This window comes from Bison bison, unplaced genomic scaffold (genome assembly GCF_000754665.1).
Source record: "Bison bison bison isolate TAMUID 2011002044 unplaced genomic scaffold, Bison_UMD1.0 scf7180017864514, whole genome shotgun sequence".
Lineage (NCBI taxonomy): Eukaryota > Metazoa > Chordata > Mammalia > Artiodactyla > Bovidae > Bison > Bison bison.
This window is the reverse complement of record NW_011495067.1, coordinates 2,678,919-2,701,827: the sequence shown is the minus strand read 5'-3', so window position 1 is coordinate 2,701,827 and position 22,909 is coordinate 2,678,919.

Genomic DNA, 22,909 nt, shown 5'->3' with positions numbered 1-22,909 from the left:
GGTTGTCATCTATGGGGTCGCACAGAGTCGGACAGGACTGAAACGATTTAGCAGCAGCAGCAGCTTTGATTGGAAGTGTCATGGCATTTGTACATGAGGGAGTTTTTTTATCTACAAGGCTAATTTTATTGTGATGGGAGTACAAGGAGCAGCAAATTACATTTGAGCTCAGGAGATTCCTGCCTTTTCCCACCTTCTTTACCTCCAGGACACATAGCACCCCAAAGTGTGTAGCTTTCAGTCAGTCGGAAGGGTCCTGCTTTTTTTTGTCTGCCATGGACCCTTACTTTTACAGAATGTGTGGTTTTGTGCCATCTGGACTGCACCCCCTGTCTCTGCTCATACCTTGCTACCTGTCTGTTGTAACATTGACATTGAAGTCGCTCAGTCATGTCCGACTCTTTGTGACCCCATGTACTATAGCCTACCAGGCTCCTCCATCTATGTAACTTTCCAGGCAAGAGTACTGGAGTGGGTTGCCATTTCCTTCTCCAGGAGATTTTCCCGACCAAGGGATCGAACCTGGGTCTCCCGCATTGTAGGCAGACGCTTTACCGTCTGAGCCACCAGGAAAGTCCCGTCTGTTTTAACAGTCAGTAGATTATAAGTTGCTTAAAAGTTAATTGGTGTCTCATTTAAAACAATTCCTTACAATAGTGCTATACCTTGTGGGTGCTCAGTAATTGCTGTTTTATGGAAATAATGTGCCATAAGGTAATCATCCTAAAGGATGATGCCATTAAAGTTTTGCATTCAATATGTCAGCAAATCAGGAAGACCTAGCAGTCACCACAGGACGAAAAGGTCAATCCTCATCCCAAACCTCAAGAAGGGTAGTGCTAAAGAGTGTGCTAACCATCAGACAGTTGCACTCACCTCCCAAGCTAGAAAGGTCATGCCTAAAATGTTGCATGCTAGGCTTCAGTATTATGTGAATGAAGAACTTCCAGATGACCAAGCTGGGTTTAGAAAAGGAAGTGGAACCAAAGATCAAATTGCAACATTTGCTGGATCATAGAGAAAGCTAGGGAATTCCACAAAAACATCTAACTCTGTTTCATTGACTATGCTACAGCCTTTGTGTGGATCATAATTAACTTTGGAAAGCTCTTAAAGAGATGGGAATACCAGACCATCTTACCTGTCTCTTGAGAAACCTGTATGTAGGTTAAGAAGCAACAGTTAGAACCCTGTATGGAGCAACTGATTGGTTCAAGATTGAGAACTGATTGGTAAAACAGGGCTGTCTGCTGTCAACCTGTTTGTTTAATAAATATGCTGAGCTCATCATGAGAAATGTTGGACTGGATGAGTCACAAGATGGAATCAAGATAGGTGGGAGAAACATCAATAACCTCACATACATGGATGATGCCACTCTATTGGCAAAAAGTGAAGAGGAACTAAAGAGCCTTTTGATGAGGGTGAAGGAGGAGAGTGAAGAGCCAGCTTACCACCAAATATTAAAAAATCCAAGATCATGGCATTTGTCCCATTACTGCATGGCAAACAGAAGGGGAAAAGGTGGAAGTAGTGACAGATTTCCTCTTCTTGGGCTCCAAAATCACTGTGGATGGTGACTGCGGCCATGAAATCAGAAGACATTTGCTTCTTGGCAGGAAAGCTACGACAAACCTAGACAGGGTGTTGAAAGGCAGAGACATTACTCTGCCGACAAAGGTCTGTATAGTCAAGGTTATGGTCTTCCCAGTGGTCACATACAGTTGTGAAAGCTGGACTATAAAGAAGGCTGGACACTGAAGAATTGATGCCTTCAAACTGTAGTGCTGGAGAAGACTCTTGAGAGTCCCCTGGACAGCAAGGAGATCAAACCAATCAATCTTAAGGGAAATCAACCCTGAATACCCATTGGAAGGACTGTTGCTAAAGCTGAAACTCCAGTATTTTGGTCATCTGATGCGAACAGCTGACTTATTGGAAAAGATCCTGATGCTGAGAAAGATTGAAGGCAGAAGGGGAAGAAGGCATCAGAGGATGAGATGAATGGATGGCATCACTGATACAATGGACATGAACTTGGGCAAACTTCAGGAGGACTAGATAAAGAGCCAGACCTCAACATTTCTGCCTCCCCTACCCCACCCCAGACTCCTTTGTTTTAGAGATGTTGGTTGATTCCCCATAACTATCTTTTTGGTCTAAAGCCAGCAGTGGAGAATTTCAGGTGTGTCAAATCTCCCAGGGGCTTCCCTGGTGACTCAGATGGTAAACATGTGTAGTATCATGTATGAGACGAGTCGCCAGTCCAGGTTCGATACACGATGCTGGATGCTTGGGGCTGGTGCACTGGGACAGCCCAGAGGGAGGGTATGGGGAGGGAGGAGGGAGGAGGGTTCAGGATGGGGAGCACGGGTATACCTGTGGCGGATTCATTTCGATGTTGGGCAAAACTAATACAATATTGTAAAGTTTAAAAATAAAATAAAATTAAAAAAAAAAAAAAGAATCCAGCTGCAATGCAGGAGACTTGGGTTCGATCTCTGGGTTGGGAAGATGCCCTGGAGGAGGGCAAGGCAACCCACTCCAGTTTTCTTGCCTGGGGAATCCCCATGGACAGAGGAGCCTGGTGGGCTACTCTCCATGGGTTCGCAAAGAGTCGGACACGACTGAACAACTAAGCACAAGTCTTCCAGGGCCTTGTATATCATTCACAAGAATAAACCCAGGTGTATTTAAGCATGACCTGACCAGGACTGTCCACTCAGGATAATCTCCCTTTTGCGAATTCAACTCTGCCATAACGTAGCCATTATCGTCCTTGCTGTTCAAGATATTTTTGTACAATTAGGCTTTTCCAAATAGTGTAGGCAAGTTTTCTGACTATTAAAGAAAAGTACTACACAACTTTAGAAGTACTGATCAGAAAAACTGCATCTTCGTTTATTTCCAACCTCAAATTTCAGAAATCTCAGTTTGAGTATACTGAATTTTTTGACGGAATTTCTCCATGGTTCATAATACCTTACAGCATAAAGATTTTTGTAATTTTTCCATCTAATTTTTTTCAAGTGTGTGTGTTGTATCATAAATACATATACACACTGATAACCAAATAAGATAATGTTCATGCACAAAACATAAGAATCTTGTATTGCTCTTCAAACACTTGTGAATGTCTTATTTTGAAATGGTATGATACACATCTTCTCTGAATATAAGCTGCTACATTTCTTTACCCTCCTTTATTTATCATCAAGGGCATAATTTTTTGGTTATAATTAGGATGTAAATGTCATTGTAAACAGGGTGGAGAATATCCACTCCATTCTGTGTAATGCATCACCGATTGAAAAACTATGTCAAGCAGGATAATTTCCAAACTATGATTGCAAAATTATATTATTGAAGTCTGGGAACAAGTGGAATCTGGTTTCTTTAAGATGTATGAGAATTATAAATGTTAATTTATCCCCCAATTGATTTGAGAATCTGTAAATGAAACACAGGGCTGTTTAGGGAAATTGACAATATAATATTTTCATTTACATATTTTTGTTGTTAACGTGAGAAATGTAGATATCTTGACAAGTCTGATAAGCTATAATGTAAGATAGGGATTCTGATGGGAATGGGAGGGAATTGTCTGTCCTCTCTTCTTCCTTTGGAATGTCATTTAAAATCACATCTATTTTTGGCAAGTGCCAGTTCTGTGTCACTAACACTTAGAACAGCCACATATTAAATATCAGCCATCTTATGTGATTGTAGTCTTTACTTCCTTCTCTTGGGTCATATAGGCACTGTGGGCTAACATTTTGTATGTTGATATAGCTTTACCCTGGCACTTAACTTGGTTCAAAAATTGTGCAGGTGTCAAAACAATGAATTTCTGGAGGCTATCTTTTTTTTTTCCTTTTATCTTTTAAGAGCTTGGGTATTGTTAGCATCAACAGGAAAAATAATTACGGTGAAACATAAAGTAGAAGTGCAGTTTGTGTTCTTTATATGTAGCTGGCAGTGGCTCTCTTAACTTACCATTGTAATAAAACAGAAATGACAGTGCTTTCTCTAAAAGGGGAAAACATATTTTCTAATGTGGGGAGGCCAAAGTGGTAATATTTTTAATCACAAATCTCACGTAAACAGCATGATCCCAGATAAATGAATCAAAGTATGTTACTATGTGAGCTATTGTCTAAGCTCTCAGTAGCTTACTGTAGTGAGAGCAGATGGTTTGAGTTTATATCTTTTGTGCTTCTCAGTTATTGATGTGGATTATATGAGGAGATAATTGGCAGTATTTTGTACATAATTGATTAAAAATGCTGTTTGGGATCTTCTCTGATTGGTCAAGTTTCTGGGACATCTGGGACCAGAAGCTCCTGGATTACACATGGAAAAATTATAACTTTCAATCACGTGCATGATAGCAGCCCACTGCTAGAATGCTTTATAATTTTTCTGTGCATTTGAAAAAAAATTAAAATAGATTTCTCTTAGGAAATTGCTTGTTTCAGAATTGAGAAACCACTAATTTTATTTTTTTAAAAAGTATTTTCCTTTTATTTTTCCCTATGCAGGAGCATAGGAAAATAGGCAAAAATACAGATCCATTTTAAAAAGAATAAAAGGAGAGTAGAATTTTTTAAAGCCATATTTGTGGCACTCTGATATTTCTCCTTAAATACTTTTCTTCAATACAGGTTATTATAATGATTTCACATGCATCATCATCTATCTGGAGGCTTGAAAAACACTGGTAGAAATTTAAATAATGATAGTGTATATAACAGCAATCAGACTGCATAGCAGCAACTATTTAAACAGGTGGAATTTGTGTCTCTTATCTCTTCTTTTCTATAATGCCCATGAAAGTGAAAGTGAAGTTGCTCAGTCGTGTCCGACTCTTTGCAACCCCATGGACTGTAGCCTATCAGGCTCCTCCATCCATGGGATTTTCCAGGCCAGAGTGCTGGAATGGATTGCCTTTTCTTTCTCCAGGGGATCTTCCTGACCCAGGAATCAAACCTGGGTCCCCCGCATTGCAGGCAGACGCTTTACCATCTGAGCCACCAGGGAAGCCCCATAATGCCCATATTCCTCTCAATTAATTAAACCAAGTGTTGTCCACAAGTAACATATTATTATCCTGTCTTAAAAATTCCACTGTTCTGTATGGCTCTCAACTGGAAATTTTGCCTCTCTTATTCTTCTTCCCATTTTCAAATACCATATTTAATTTAATAATAGCAAATAAATAAGATATTGACCACAGATTTTTGACAGATTTTAAATGTGCAGATTTCAGGAAGTTCAAATGCACACACTGACAGATAAATAGATTAATGGATTGATATCTAGATCTCAATGACAATATTTCATACATATTTGTTTAAGTCTGAGAGGCCAGAAATAAATTCAGAAAGAATAATGAGTCAATTTATGGTCACTACACTAGTCACACCAGACTGACAACTTTCAGGTACTATGGCTACTATGATACTATAGGTCAGTTTTAGTAAAATTTTTTAAATGCTCTATAATGTCATTATAGATAATATTGGAATCATATGATACATATGGACTTCCTAGGTGGCACAGTGGTAAAGAATTCACTGGCCAATGCAGGAGACACAAGAGACATGTGTTTGATTCCTGGGTTGGGAAGATTCCCTGGAGTAGCAGATGGCAATCCACTCCAGTATTCTTGCCCAGAAAATTCTATGGACAGAGGAGCCTGGTGGGCTATAGTCAACGGGGTCACAAAGAGTCTGAAACAACTGCATGAGTGAGCACGCATGCACGCACACATGGTACATATGTAGTCTGGCCAGGTATATTTATAATTTTTGCTTAAGAAGGAAATGACAACCCACTCCACTATTCTTGCCTGGAATATCACATGGACAGAGAAACCTGGCAGGCTACAGTCCATGGGGTTGCAAAGAGTTGGACATGACTGAGTGAGCGCATTTATAATTTTACATCAACTATATTCAAAAGGGATGACTTTCAGTGTGTCATTTATGGGCAAACCACATAGTTCTGCCTTTGATCCTAGGCAACCAAAATGTAAATTTATTACTTATATTCATGTTGCAGATGTTTTTCTGGCTTTCCCCAAAGTATAGGTTGTCTCCACTTTCTTCTCCTTTCAATATCTGTTATATCTAGATTTTTTTCCCCTGTAGTCAAGCTTTGTTTAAATTAAATAAGTATTAATAATTATATTTCAAAAATCATGCTGTCTGTAGGTAGCATGCTATCTCTCTCTCAGTCCATTAGGTTTTTAAGTTTTCTTAAGAATATTATGCATTTTTCTATTCATGTATTATTTTTACCACTCAAAGCTCTTCAGGCCTTTGCAGTCTGCTTCCAGCCAGAATCTCTATGATATAATATCCCTAATACCAAAACTCAGTCAATAACCAATAGACATACAAATCAATGGGAAAATATGATCCAAAGTTAAGAAAAAAATGCAGTCAGTAGAAACAAAACCAAATGACTCTGATGATAGTTTTATAAAGAATTTTCTCCCATGCATAGGTCTAATGAAATAATAACACAACATGAATGTACATTCCTCACTCTTGTAGGTGCTCTTGATTAAACCACTCTACTGAGCACCTCCTGGAGGAGGATATTCAGTAATCCCAAAGCCTACTACAGCGTCTTCCCTAGAAATGAGAAAAGTGGATGTGTAAGGATCATATGTGGAACCATATACTGATTTCTGTCATTTCCCTAAAACTGCCCATTGCCCAGAAGTCAGGAACATGAACAACTGTAAGTACAGAGAAGTTGGGAAAATGTACTTTAGCAGAGTGTCCAGGAAGATGGTTAAGCTTGTTGAGCATCTTGTTAATCCCTGCCACATTCTCCACCTTATCCCTTGGCTCATTTTCTTTTAATTAAACATAAACACCTTTCCTTAACTCATTGTGTAAGACTCTTTTCTTCTCCCTTTGCACTCTTTCTTAGAAATATCATCCCTATTTATGTCTCTAAATAATAAGCCTATATAGATAACATATTTTTAAAAATATACACACTGGATAATTTTGAACTGACACCAAAAAATGGGGAGTAGTAAAAGCGAAAAGTGTTAGTAATTCAATCTTATACGACTGTCATATCTTTGTGACCACATGGACTATAGCGTGCCTGGCTGCCCTGTCCATGGAATTCTCTGGGCAAGAATATTGGAATGGACAGTCATTCCCTTCTCCCAGGATATTCCCAACCCAGTGATCGAAACTGGATCTCCCACATTGCAGAGATTCTTTACCATCTGAGCCACTAGGGAAGCCTGGAGGGTAATATATATTGTTGTTGTTCAGTCACCCAGTCATATCTGACTCTCTGCCATCCCATGCACTACAGCATGCCAGGCCTCCCTGTCTCTCATCATCTCCTGGAGTTTACACAAGTTCATGTTCATTGTATCAGTGATGGTGTCCAGCCATCTCATCCTCTGATGCTCTCTTCTCCCCTTGATATTCCCCAGTGTCAGGGAATTTTACAATGAGTCATTTGCACATCTGATGACCAAAATACTGGAGATTAACATTTAGCATCAGTACTTCCAGGACTGATTTCCCTTAAGATTTACTGGTTTGATTTTGCTGTCCAAGGAACTTTCAGGAGTCTTCTCCAGCACCACAGTCCGAAGGCATCACTTTTTGGTGCTCTGCCTTCTTTACGATGAAAATCACAATCACAGACAACTAATCGAACTAGCCAAACGGACCACAGAATTGTCTAACTCAATGACACTATGAGCCATGCCACATAGGGCCATGCAAGATGGACAAGTCATGGAGGAGAGTTCTGACAAAACATGGTCCACTGGAGAAGGGAATAGCAGCAGACCACTTCAGTATTCTTGACTTGAGAACCCCATGAACAGTATGAAAAGGCAAAAAGATAGGACACTGAAAGATGAACTCCCCAGGTCAGCAGGTGCCCAATATGCTACTGAAGAAGAGTGGAGAAATAACTCCAGAAAGAATGAAGAGAGGGAGCCAAAGCAAAAATGGCACCCAGTTGTGGATATGACTAGTAATGGAAGTAAAGTCCGATACTGTAAAGAACAATTGCATAGGAACCAGGAATGTTATGTCCAGGAATCAAGGTTAATTGGAAGTGGTGAAACAGGAGATGGCAAGAGTGAACATTGACATTTTAGGAATCGGTGAACTAAAATGGACTGGAATAGGCAAATTTAACTCAGATGACTATTATATCTACTACTGTGGGCAAGAAATCCCTTAGAAGAAATGGGATAGCCCTCACAGTCAACAAAAGAGTCCAAAATGCAGTACTTGGGTGCAATCTCAAAAATGACAGAATGATCTCTGTTTCTTTCTAAGGCAAACCATTCAATATCATAGTAATCTAAGTCTATGCCCCAACCAGTAATGCTGAAGAAGCTGAAGTTGAATGGTTCTATGAAGACCTATAAGACCTTCTTGAACTAACACCCCCAAAAGATGTCCTTTTCATTATAGGGGACTGGAATGCAAAAGTAAGAAGTCAAGAGATACCTGGAGTAACAGGCAAATATGGCCTTGGAGTACAAAACGAAATAGGTAAAAGGCTAACAGAGTTTTGCCAAGAGAACACAATGGTCATGGCAAACACCCTCTTCCAACAACAGACAGAAGACTCTACACATGGACATCACCAGATGGACAATACTGAGATCAGATTGATTATATTCTTTGCAGCCAAAGATGGGGAAGCTCTATACAGTAAGCAAAAATAAGACTGGGAACTTACTGTGACTCAGATCATGAACACCTTATTGCCAAATTCGAATTTAAATTGAACAAAGTAGGGAAAACCACTAGACCATTCAGATATGACCTAAATCAAATCCCTTAATGATTATACAGTGGAAGTGAGAAATAGATTCAAGGGATTAGAACTCGTAGACAGGGTGCCTGAAAAACTATCAACAGAGGTTCGTGACATTGTACAGGATGCACTGATCAAGATCATCCCCAAGAAAAAGAAATGGAAAAAGGTGAAATGATTGTCTGAGGAGGTCTTACAAATAGCTGAGAAAAGAAGAGAAGCTAAAGGCAAAGGAGAAAAGGAAAGATATACCCATTTGAATGCAGAGTTCCAAAGAATAGCAAGGAGAGATAAGAAAGCCTTACTCAGCTATCAATGCAAAGAAGTAGAGGAAAACATTAGAATTCAAAAGATTAGAGATCTCTTCAAGAAAATAAGAGATACCAAGGGAACATTTCATAGAAGGATGTGCAAAATAAGGGACATAAATGGTATGGACCTAACAGAAGCAGAAGATTTTAAGAAGAGGTGGCAAGAATACACAGAAAAACTGTACAAAAAAGATCTTCATGACCCAGATAAACGTGAGAGTATAATCACCCACCTATAGTCAAACAACTTGGAATGAGAAGTTAACTGGGCCTTACAAAGCATCACTATGAACAAAGCTAGTGGAAGTGATGTAATTCCAGGTGAGCTATTTCAAATCCTAAAAGACGTTGCTGTGAAAGTACTGCACTCAATATGCCAGCAAATTTGGAAAACTCAGCAGTGACCACAGGACTGGAAAAGGTCAGTTTTCATTCCAATCCCAAAGAAAGGCAATGCTAAAGAATATTCAAACTACGGCACTATTGCAGTTGTTTCACACGCTAACAAAGTAATGCTCAAAGTTCTCTAAGCCAGGCTTCAACAGGATGTGAACTGTGAACTTCCAGATGTTCAAGCTGGATTTAGATAGAAAAGGCAGAGGAACCAGATATTAAGTTGACAGCATCAAATGGATCATCAAAAAAGCAAGATAATTACAGGAAAAAAAAATCTACTTTTGCTTTATTGACTATGCCGAAGCCTTTGACTGTGTGAATCACAACAAACTGTGAAACATTCTTAAAGAGATGGGAACACCAGACCACCTGACCTGCCTCCTGAGAAATCTATATGCAAATCAAGAAGCAACAGTTAGAACTGGACATGGAACAACAGACTGGTTTTAAATCAGGAAAGGAGTACGTCAAGGCTGTATATTGTCACCTGTTTACTTAACTTATATGCAGAGTACATCATGTGAAATGCTGGGCTAAATGAAGCATGAGCTGGAATCAAGATTGCTGGGAGAAATATCAAGAACCTCAGATATGCAGATAACAGCACCCTTATGGCAGAAAGCGAAGAACTAAAGAGCTTCTTGATGAAAGTGAAAGAAAAGAGTGAAAATTTAGGCTTAAAACTCAACATTCAAAAACAAAGATCATGGCATCCAATCCCATCACTTCCTGGCAAATAGATGGGGAAACAATGGAAACAGTGAAAGACTTTATTTTGGGGGGCTCCTAAATAACTGTAGATGGTGACTGCAGCCATGAAATTTAAAGAAGCTTGCTCCTTGGAAGAAAAGCTATGACTAACCTAGACAGAATATTAAAAAGCAGAGACAATACTTGGCTGATGAACTTCCATATAGTCAAAGCTATGGTTTTTCCAGTAGTTATGTATGTATGTGAGTGTTGGACTATAAAGAAAGCTGAGTGCTGAAACATTGATGCTTTTGAACTGCAGTGCTGGAGAGAAGACTCTTGAGAGTCCCTTGGACTACAAGGAGATCCAACCACTCAATCCTAAAGGAAATCAGTCCTGAATATTCATTGGAAGGACTGATACTGAAGCTGAAACTCCAATACTTTGCTCTCTGATGTGGAGAACTGACTCATTGGAAAAGACGCTGATGCTGGGAAATATTGAATGCAGGAGTAGAAGGGGATGATAGAAAATGAGGTGGTTGGATGGCATCAATGACTTGATGGACATGGGTTTGATTAAGCTCCTGGATTTGTTGATGGACAGAGAAACCTGGTGTGCTGCAGTCCATGGGGTCACAAAGAGTTGGACACGACTGAGTGACTGAACTGAACTGATCTGAACTTCTTTACAATCTAGCTCTCACAACCATATGTGACCAATTCAAAGACCATAGCCTTGAATGTATGGACCCTTGTCAGTAGAGTAATGTCTCTACTTTTCAACAGGCTGCTATGCTATGCTAAATCACTTCAGTCACGTCCGACTCTGTGCGACCCCATAGACGGCAGCCCACCAGGCTCCCCCATCCCTGGGATTCTCCAGGCAAGAACACTGGAGTGGGCTGCCATTTCCTTCTCCAATGCATGAAAGTGAAAAGTGAAAGTGCAGTTGCTCAGTCGAGTCCGACTCTTAGCGACCCCATGGATTGCAGCCTAACAGGCTCCTCCATTCATGGGATTGTCCAAGCAAGAGTACTGGAGTGGGGTGCCATTGCCTTCTCCGACAGGCTGACTAGGTTTGTCTTAACTTTCCTAACAAGAGGCAATCGTCTTCTAATTTCATGCCTGCAGTCACCATCTGCAGTGATTTCGGAGCCCAAGAAGATGATGAAATCTCACTACTTCTACCTTTTCCTCTTCCATTTGCCATGCAGAAATGGGGCCAGATGACATTATCTTAGTGTTTTTTTTTTTTTTAATATTTACTTTTAAACTGGCTCTTTCATGCTCTTCCTTCATCCTCATCAAGAGGCTCTTTATTTCCTCTTCATTTTTTGCCATTAGAGTGGTATCATCTGCATATCTGAGGTTGTTGATGTTTCCCCCGCCTATCTTGATTCCAGCTTGTAACTCATGCAGCCTGACATTTCTCATCATGTGCTCATGATATAGGTTAAACAAGCAGGGTGACAGCATACAGCCCTGTTATATTCCCTTCTTGATCTTGAGCCAATCAGTTGTTCCATACAGGGTTCTAACTGTTGCTTCTTGATCCACGTACAGGTTTCTCAGGAGACAGGTAAGATTGTTTGGTATTCCCATTTCTTTAAGAGCTTTCCACAGTTTGTTATCATCTACACAGTCAAAGGCATTAGCATAGTCAATGAAATGGAGATAGATGTTTTTCTGAAATTTCTTTGCTTTCTCTATAATCCAAATAGAATGTTGGCAATTTGATCTCTAGATCCTCTTTCTTTTCTAAACCCAGCTTGGACATCTGGAAGCTCTTGGTTCACAAAATGTTGAAGCCTAGCGTGCAAGTTTTTAAGCATGACCTTACTAGCCTGGGAGATGAGTGTGATTGTCTGATTGTTACCACATTCTCTGGTACTACCCTTCTTGGGAACTGGGATGAGGACTGACCTTTTAAAGTCCTGTGGCCACTGCTGGGTCTTCCAGATTTGCTGACATAATGAATGCAAAACCTTGATGGCGTCATCCTCTACAGATTTGAATAGTTCTGCTGGAATTTCATTGCATCTACTGGCTTCATTAACAGCAGTGCTTCTTAAGGCCCACTTGACTTCGCAGTCCAGAATGTCTGGTTCTGGGTGACTAACCATACTATCATAGTAATCCGGTTCATTATAATCTTTTTTATACAGTTGTTCCATGTATTCTTTCCAACTCTTCTTGATTTCTTCAGCATCTACTATATCTCTACCATTTTAATCCTTTATTGTGCCCATCTTTGGGCAGAATGTTCCCTTGATGTTTCCAGTTTTCCTGAAGAGATCTCTAGTCTTTCCCCTTTTATTGTTTTCTTCTGTCATTGAGCACTGTTCATTGAAGAAGACCTTCTTGTCTCTTCTAGCCATTTATTGAAACTCTGCATTTAATTGGATGTACATTTCCCTCTCTCCCTTGCTTTTGACTTCTCTTCATTTTTTCATTATTCATAAAGCCTACTCAGAAAACCACTTTGCCTTCTTGCTTTGATTTTTCTTTGGGATGGTTTTGTTCACCACCTCCTGTACAATATTGCAGACCTTTGTCCATAGTTCTTCAGGCACATTGTTATGTGAATTCATACAGGATTTTATGTAAGTCATACCTGGATAGTCTAGTGGTTTTTCTGGTTTTCTTTAGTGTAAGACTGAATTTTGCCATGAGAAGCTGATGATCTGAGACACAGTCAGCTCCAGGTCTTGTTTTTGCTGACTGTATACAGCTTCTTCATCTTTGGCTACAAAGGATGTAATCAGTTTGATTTCTTTATTGACCATTTGACAATGTCCATGTAAAGGTGTCCCTTGTGTTGTTTAAAAGAGTATTTGCTATGACTAGTGAGTTTTCTTGGCAGAATTCACTTTGCCTTTGCTCTGCTTCATTTTGTTCTCCAAGTCTAAACTTGCCTGTTACTCCAGGTATCTCTTGACTTCTTGTCTTCACATTCTGATCCCTGATGATTAATAGAACATCTTTTTAGATGTGAGTTCTAGGCAGTCTTCTAGGTCTTCATAGAACTAATTAAATTCAGCTTCTTCAGCATTGGTATTAGAGGTATAGACTTGGAATACTGTGATATTGTGTGGCTTACCTTGAAAATTAACCAAGATCATTCTGTCATTGTTGAGGTTGCACCCAAGTATTGTGTTTTGGAGTCTTTTGTTGATTATTAGGGCTACTCCACTTCTTCTATGGGATTCTTGTCCACAGTAGTAGATATAATGGACATCTGAATTAAATTCACCTATTCCTGTCCATTTTAGTTCTCTGATTCCTAGGATGTTGATGTTTATTCTTACCATCTCCTGCTTGACCATGTCCAATTTTCCTTGATTCAGGGACCTAACATTCCAGGTTCCTATACAATACTGTTCTCTGCAGCATTCAATTTTACTTTTGTCAGCAGACACATCAGCAAAGTAAAGAAAGAAAGTGGAGTTGAAGAGTCGTATCTGATTCTTTGCAATCCCATGGACTGTAAACTACCAGGTTTCTTTGTCCATGGGATTTTCCAGGCAAGAATACTGGAGTGGGTTGCCATCTCCTTCTCCAGGGGATCTTCCCAACCCAGGGATTGAACCCAGGTCTCCCGCATTGCATTGTGGGCAGTTGCTTTACCATCTGAGCCACCAGGGAAGCTTCCCTAGAGACAGCAACAACTGAGCGTCATATCCACTTTGGTTCAGCTGCTTTGCTCACTCTGGTACTATTGGTAATTCTCTGCTCTTCCCCAGTAGCATATTGGACACCTTCAGACCTGGGGGACTCATCTTCCAGTGTCATATCTTTTGGGCCTTTTATACAGTTCATGGGGTTCTCATGGCAAGTATACTGGGGTGGTTTGCCTTTCCCTCCAGGGGGTCACATTTTATCAGAACGCTTTGCTATGACCTGTGCATCTTGGGTGCCCCTGCCCAGCATGGCTCATAGCTCCATTGACTTACACAAGCCCCTTCAGGATGACAAGGCAGTGATCCATGAAGGGGAGAGTACTATATATACTACTAAATTAACAATTCACTCTACTAAAATTAGTGAATTTACACATTTAGTCTGTACACATTTAAATAAGACAAAGTACATTAACAATTCACATTGTATCGATAACTTAAAATTTGTGTGCATGGATAGGCAAAATTTCTCCTAAATCTGAGATCTCATTAATCTCTTATATCTACTTTTGAGTTTCCATCTTATCTTTACTCCATTTTCTGTCTGATATTTTCTTCAACTGTTTGTTCCACCTCTTCACTTGGAAATCTCTCTAGCCACTCAAGGTCAGTGTGTTCGGAACTCAACTCAATTCTCCCACAAACTTGTTTCTCACCCTTTGCACCATCAACGAGATAATGTCAATGTTTTCTAATTCAAACCAAAAAATATAGCCTTAAGTATGTTGTCTTTTTTGTCTACATTATTGACCTAAAATTAGAGTCACTATGATGCCAAATTTAAAATGATCTTTTAAAATTTCATTATAATTCAACAAGCATATTTCAGACATTGATGCTTATAAATCATTTGCAAAAATTAAGAATCTGGATTTCTTTAAAAATCTTAATTGCCTAAATATACCTTAGAAACAATAGGTTGACTGTAATTTATATAATACACTTTGATATGGAGATTTTAGTTGATTCCAAGTTAGTTTTAAAGAAGGATGCTGTATCATTGGTAATTCCAAATACAGTGTCAGTCTCAAATAAGATAATAGTCACATTGAAATTTGTGCTCTTTAAATGTTATGAAAAAGGAAGTTGACAATCTGAAGTAGGGCCATAAGAGGTTTCCCAGAAGATTAAAGAGCTGAAAAAGAAAGTAACATAAAGGGACACTGAAATAGCCCGTGTATTTAATAAAGCAATTAGAAGACACACACATTTGTAATAGTTCTCTTCAAATATCTGACAGCTATGCTTTGCCAAAGATAATGCATTTATTATTTTTTCTGGAAAGCAGAGCTGGAATACACAGGTATGAAATACCAAGTAGTTATTTTTTCAGTCTTCTCTAAGAAAGAATTTTCCCAAATGGAATGACAGTTTTATAGATAGTCTTCATCCACTAGTGAAATTATTCCAGGTATGGGGAATGAATTAGAATATGTCATTTAAAATGTCCCTTATAAAGTTTTAGAATTTTATGCATGTGTATCAGTTTAATCATGGATAGGATGTATAAAGAAATATGTTAAAATAAGTAAAAATATCATTTTGTATCAACAAGTAGAAGGACCCTAAGAATTCACATTTTTCGGGGCTCAGAATGCAACTCTATCTACATTGGAGGGAGAAAGGAGCAATTAGTATGTGTCAGAGATCCAGAACGTTGACGTGAGTGTTCTAGGAGGGTCAGAGAAGAGAGGCACAGAAGTAGCTGCTGTGCTTACTTGTTTATCTGGGGGCTCCCTAAATGACACTTGGGGTGCTCGAGCTCTTGCGGCTTCTCTGTCCCTCACTGTGGGTTAGAACTTCAACACGTCGCCTCACTGCTCTGCCTGGGTCTGTCCTCTTAGCATCAAATTCTGATTCCACTGATGCAACTAGCTGTGAGCCTTTTTGAAATACATATGAATGTTTTGAAAGTCATTTTGAATGAAACTTTGAAATTCACTTTTTAATATTTTGAAACATTGTTTGAAAGCAGATCAGTCTCAGCTCTCTGACCTTGGGTCTTCTCTGTGAACTAAGTGACTGCCCTGGAGGCTCCGTGCCCTTTCTGTGTCAGAGTTTTGAGCCCGCTTCCCTTTCTTTCTTTCTTCCTCTCCTCTCTCCATCACTCCTTTGCCCTTTCCTTCCTTCCTTCCTTCCTTTCAACAGCTTTATTGAGATATGCTTCATATACTATACAGTTCACACATTTACAGTGTATAAAACAATGATTTTTAGTATATTGACATATATGTGGAACCATCATCAGTCAATTTTAGAACTTTTCATCTCAAAAAAAAAGTCCATATCCTTAGCTATCACCCACCTACTTCCTTCTCTCATCCAGCCCTAAGCAATCCACTAAGCTAATTTTGTTTCTACAAACTTGTCTATTCTGAACATTTCATAAAAATGAAATAATATGATATATGGTTTATTTACCCTGTATGTACATTTCTCTTTAATATAGATGTAACCATTTCTAACAAGTATGAAACCCATTTGGAGTCAGCAGACATATTCTGAGAAATGCAAGAATTAACATCCTGCTCTTTTTTTCCACTTCAGAAATCTCTACTTCATGAAAGGAAATCTGGCAGAAATCCCAGATAGGTTACTCTTAATACTCTTAATATTATTTGTTTCCCCAAAGGTCATAGCATTTAGCTATTTAAAATTTTTCAACATTTTTAGTTATTTTCACTTGGTATCTATTTTAGTTGGACATTTGAGAAAGTCATATCACACAGTGCTAGCCAGATGCCACAAGAGGCCCAAACAAACATTTTTCAGTAACTGCAATCAATGCACAATCTGCTGTCTTTTGCTTTTGTACCACATTTTCAGTTAAAAAGCAAAACCTAGTGAGTCAAAAGTGGACAGTTTCAACCAGCCCTGCTGCTATTAGGAGACATTTGAAAGAATCACAAAGGAAGTAATTGTAGTTTAAAGGTCATTGCAAGATTTGAAGAGACGCTTTCTGTAGAACTCTGATCAGAAGTTTTTTATTTTCCTTCAAATGTCAGAAAAATTGATAAAACTCCTCCCAGTGCAGCAATTCAGAGGGAGAGAAGGGACTTTCAAAGCAGTCATTTTGCCTATTAGAGAACAACTTCATATCTCCGTGTTCCTACATTCACAGGGATCCATGCACCAATAAATAAAAACAGAAACAATGCAGACTGAACCGATTCAACTGATGTTCTCTGTTCTATAAAGTCTTAACTAAAAAAAAAAAAGCAGATGAAGACAGATGCTTCTCTGCAATTAGTATCAATCAGTCCTGACACAGAAGTGACCCATCCAGGGTAGAAATGGTTTGGATCGATCAGCAAGTCTTATACTGAGGTGGGACACAGGAAAGGAACAGAACTCTGGTAGAAAAATACTGCACAAAAAGGATTTTGAAAAGTTCAGGACAAAGCCTTGTTTCTCAAGACTACATTTAGTTAAACTTCTTTATTCTTCCTTTGGAAAGAAAATCTGATAATTAACACACCAAATAATATATACTATAGCTTATAATTTGATCTGGGTGCACAAAAGTTAAATAATATTTATCTCTATATACTTGATTCACCAGTTTGGGTTCAGTCTCTTTAAACATTGGTGTAATTGTTGCTGTTAATTTTGTTGTTGTAAAAGAATCTTTCCTCTTACTAATGAGACATACTGAAGTGCTTGATCCCTGGGTTGGAAAGATCCACTGGAGAAGGAAACGGCAACCCACTGCAGTTATGCTTGCCTAGGAAAGCCCATGGGTCTGGCAGGCTACAGACCATAGGGGTCACAAAAGAGTCAAATATTACTTAGCAACTAAAGAACAATATATTTGAATATAATATATAACCTCACAGCTAATTACTTCCTTAATATATATTTCTAGAGTTTAAATATGTGAATATTACAAACATTTTCTTAGTTAAATCCAAATTGCCTTCAGAAAAGGATGTTCAATCTGCATATTTGATATATTAAAGTAATATCTTTGTGACTAAGTCAGAAGTGATTCATATAGACACTGCAATCCCATGGACTGTAGCCCGCCAGGCTTCTCTGTCCATGGAATCCTCCAGGCAAGAGTATGGGAGTGGTTGCCATTTCCTTCTCCAGGGGATCTTCCCAACCCAGGGATCAAACCCAGGTCTCCTGTATTACAGGCAGATTCTTTAACAACTGAGCCACTAGGGAAGTCCTCTTGATGGCTCAGTTGGTGAAGAATCTACCTGCAATGCAGGAGGCCCCAGTTCAATTCCTGGTTCGGGAAGATCCACTAGAGAAGGGATAGGCTACCCACTCCAGTATTCTTGGGTTTCCCTTATGGCTCAGCTGGTAAAGAATCCGTCTGCAATGCAGGAGACCTGGATTATCACAAAGAGTCAGACATGACTGAGTGACTTTCACTTTCGCTTCACAAAACAATATCTCACTCTACTCTCAATAATGTGAGTTATTATAACAGTAAATTGTTTTATAATTTGATAGAAGTATTTTTTCTGTTGACCAGTTATATGGTGAATAATCTGTGACTAATTTTGTTCATTATTTTATTATCACATGATTTATTCACAGGGACTATTTTGATTTAAATGGTTAAACATGAGTTTATCATCTTTGAAAGTTAGTCATTATCCTACTCTTCTGAATATACAGGCTTATACTTTTGCTATTCAGAATTTCTGTAAGTGTGTGTTTCCTTTCCTTTGTTTTTCTTTCCCTAATTTTGTGGTCTTCTGCTTAAAATATTTCCCCCAGTTGACAATAAGTCATTATTGTCCTATGTCTTTTACTCTGGCTTTTTATTGATAATATTAATTACTTTTAATTATTTAACCAATCTGGGAGTTAGTTTGGCTTAGATTTTGAAGAAAACTGATTTAGAGTTGGAGATATCAGCAGAATTCATGTTCAGCAGAACCAGTTACAGACACGTGAATGTACACATGGGCTAACACACCGGCATAGAGTTCCTGGCTCTGTCTCCTGCGAGGACCCTCCAGCACCTGCATAAAAAGAGCGGTTACCTACATCTTGGTTTCTAAATGCAAGTCCCCAGTGAAAGGAACGGGTGTCCTTGGAGAAATGGCTGATTCTAAGACTGGGTGAGGGAATATACAGTAGGATCCTGGACAAACACACACGAAGGGGACTGAGCTCCACCTTCTGGTACAGAGCATTCCAGAGTTGTGGCGGAAATTACCTACATCAATTACTTGGATTTATCTTTTCCTTTCTTCCCTCCTTCCTTATTCATTTATATCATATAGAGTTATATAAAAATAATTTATTTTATTCTTTAGGTGATCATACTGTCTTTGTTCATTTTGATGCTCCAGTTATTTAAGATCTGAATATTTGCAGCCGCTTCCCATGGCCTTCTGTGCCCATTGCATGCTCCACTTCTGGGCAGGAACAGAACAGCTGGGTCTTGGGCCAAGAGTGTTCTCCCAGTGGAGTCCTCTCCATAGGCGAGAATGAAACCAGAGTACAGGTGATTCCCTTTCTAGAATAAAATTATTTCAAAATACTATTTTGTGGGAAAAAAAAAAAAACACCATTCCAAATTACATTGAATGTAAATCAATTCTAGCTGATTTCCTTTTTTAATTGGTTAAAATTAGACCAAGTATTTCTGACATTTTACTGTAGCATTTGTTGTAGCTTTGTTGAAGTAAAACACACAAGTAAAATCTGTCAATAACAGAAATTTTACCAGGATGAAAATGATGAACAGCTGCTTGATATTAAAAAAAAAAAAAAACTTGCATTCTAATCAAAATAAATTTACTTCTTAAATAATTCATGGAAAGATAGAAGATTAGAATAAGAGTTCATTGGTAAAACTCCAAATTTCATAAAAGCCAGTTTATTTCATTTTGAAAAAAGTGGGTTTCTTTGTTTCATTTTAAGCAAAGTTTTACCTATAACAATGCCTAGAAAAGGGTGCTGCTAGTAATGATACTGTATATATCCATGAAGCAAAATTGCCGATAAAAACCGTGTTGCTCTTCAAGCATCTGCCTATAATGCAGGAGACGTGGGTTCGATCCCTGGGTTGGGAAGTTCCCCTGGAGAAGTAAATGGCAACCCACTCCAGTATTCTTGCCTGGAAAATCCCATGGACGGAGGAGCCCGGTAGGGTACAGTCCATCGGGTCGCAAAGAGTTGGACACGACTGAACAACTTCACTTTACTTCTCATTATTAGAATCCACAATACATTTGCTGCTGCTAAGTCACTCCAGTCGTGTCCGACTCTGTGCGACCCCATAGATGGCAGCCCACCAGGCTTCCCCATCCCTGGGATTCTCCAGGCAAGAACACTGGAGTGGGTTGCCATTTCCTTCTCCAATGCATGAAAGTGAAAAGTGAAACTGAAGTCGCTCAGTCATGTCTGACTCTAGCGACCCCATAGACTGCAGCCTACCAGGCTCCTCGGTTCATGGGATTTTCCAGGCAAAAGTACTGGAGTGGGGTGCCATTGCCTTCTCCGACAATATATTTACTTAGTAACAATAAATGCTAATTACAATGTATGGTGCTTTTACTAAAGCATGCTGCTGCTGCTAAGTCGCTTCAGTCATGTCCGACTCTGTGCGACCCCATAGACGGCAGCCCACAAGGCTCCTCCAACCCTGGGATTCTCCTGGCAAGAACACTGGAGTGGGTTGCCATTTCCTTCTCCAATGCATGAAAATGAAAAGTGAAAGTGAAGTTGCTCAGTCGTATCTGACTCTTAGCGACCCCATGGACTGCAGCCCACCAGGCTCCTCTGCCCATGGGATTTTCCAGGCAAGAGTACTGGAGTGGGGTGCCATGGGACATTGACAAACATTTCAAATTATTCTCCTATACCTGTTCAATTTGCTATCGAAAAATAGATAATATGTTATTTAAATTTGTGTTTCAAATACAGTCAACTCCTGGAAGTCATGCATGAAATGCCTAAACCCCAAGATGCTCAATTTCCTTTTATAAAATGGCTTGGTATTTGCAATATAACTTTAATACATCCTCCCGTATACTTTATGTCTTCTCTAGGTTATTTATAATATCTAATATAATGTAAATGTTATGTTAATAGTTGCCTATGTATGGAAAATTCAAGTTTGGTTTTTGGAACTTCGGCAATTTATTTGAATATGTTTTACCTGCAGTTAGTTGAATCTGCTGATGCAGAATGGATGGATATGAAGGGCTGACATTATGGATGTGATGATGTGAGTTTCAATTTTTTAACTGTGAAATATGATATATACAGTGTCATACGCTTACTGTAAATGAACAGTGTAATAAATTAAAAAACAAACATCCTTGAAACCATCATTATAGTCAAGAAACAATACATTGTCAACATGCCAGAGTCACTTGAACAACCTTTCCCGATTACCTACACTCTTTTAACCCTTAGGCAACCACCATCATGATGTTTATGGTAATCACATTCTGCTTTTTGAGGATGGTACCTCCTAGATATACATACATTGTAGAGAATAGATTTACTGCTGATTTACTGTATGTACATGAAGTCATCTATGGGGAATTTTTCCATGATTGTTCTCACCCATCATGATGTTGTTTCAATTGATTTTTGTTTTAGTGCACAAATCTAGATTTTCTTTCCACTGCTATATAGTATTCATTTGTATTATAAACATAGAGCAGACTAGGATGGACTAGAATAGAGTAGAATAGAAAGGGGAAAAAACGAAATGGATTGAGTTACTGAGCAATTCCCTGTAAATGGCTGATAAAAACTGGTGAGGGGTTTTCTTTTTGCTCTAGTTTTATGCTCAAAATCAGTCACTACTCCTGAAGATAGTTCTAGAACTGGAAATATTGCATCTGTAGGAATATAAGTTTTAAGCTCTGTAGTGATGCTATACTGTTTTTATTGTAATTGTTTCAGTTTGCATTCTTACCAGCAGTTGAAAGTCCAAACTGTTCAGTATTTCTTCCAATAGTTGATATTGTCAGATGTTCTCTCCTTAAGTTGTTCCTTTATAACGAAAGTCTTATTTTGTGGCTAATTCTAGTGAATTATGAAAGCTAAGATGGTCACAAGAACCCAAAATTTATAGCCAACTGTTCAGAAATGCCAATGGCCTAAGTGCCACCAAAGTACAACTGGAGTCTGAAATAAGGGTATTTTTGTGGGAGACTGTGTCACATATAATGTGGGGTCTGGGGGTGGTCAGGGTGAGAACTGGATTGTGTTACAGTATTCTCAGGCTCTGAGAGAATGTGGTCCACTGGAGAAGGGAATGGCAAACCACTTCAGTATTCTTGCCTTGAGAACCCCATGAACAGTATGAAAAGGCAAAATGATAGGATACTGAAAGAGGAACTCCCCAGGTCAGTGGGTGCCCCATATACTACGGGAGATCAGTGGAGAAATAACTCCAGAAGGAATGAAGGGATGGAGTCAAACCAAAAACAATACCAAGATGTGGACGTGACTGGTGACGGAAGCAAGGTCCAATGCTGTAAAGAGCAATATTGCATAGGAACCTGGAATGTCAGGTCCATGAATCAAGGCACATTGTAAGTGGTCAAACAGGAGATGGCAAGAGTGAACATTGACATTCTGGGAATCAGCGAACTAAAATGGACTGGAATGGGTGAATTTAACTCAGATGACCATTATATCTACTACTGCGGGCAGGAATCCCTCAGAAGAAATGGAGTAGCCATCATGGTCAATAAAAGAGTTCAAAATGCAGTACTTGGATGCAATCTCAAAAATGACAGAATGATCTCTGTTTGTTTCCAAGGCAACCCATTCAATATCACAGTAATCCAAGTGTATGCCCCAACCAGTAATGCTGAAGAAGCTGAAGTTGAATGGTTCTATGAAGACCTACAAGACCTTTTAGAACTAACACCCAAAAAAGATGTCCTTTTCATTATAGGGGACTAGAATGCAAAAGTAGGAAGTCAAGAAACACCTGGAGTAACAGGCAAATTTGGCTTTGGAATATGGAATGAAGCAGGGCAAAGACTAATAGAGTTTTGCCAAGAAAATGCA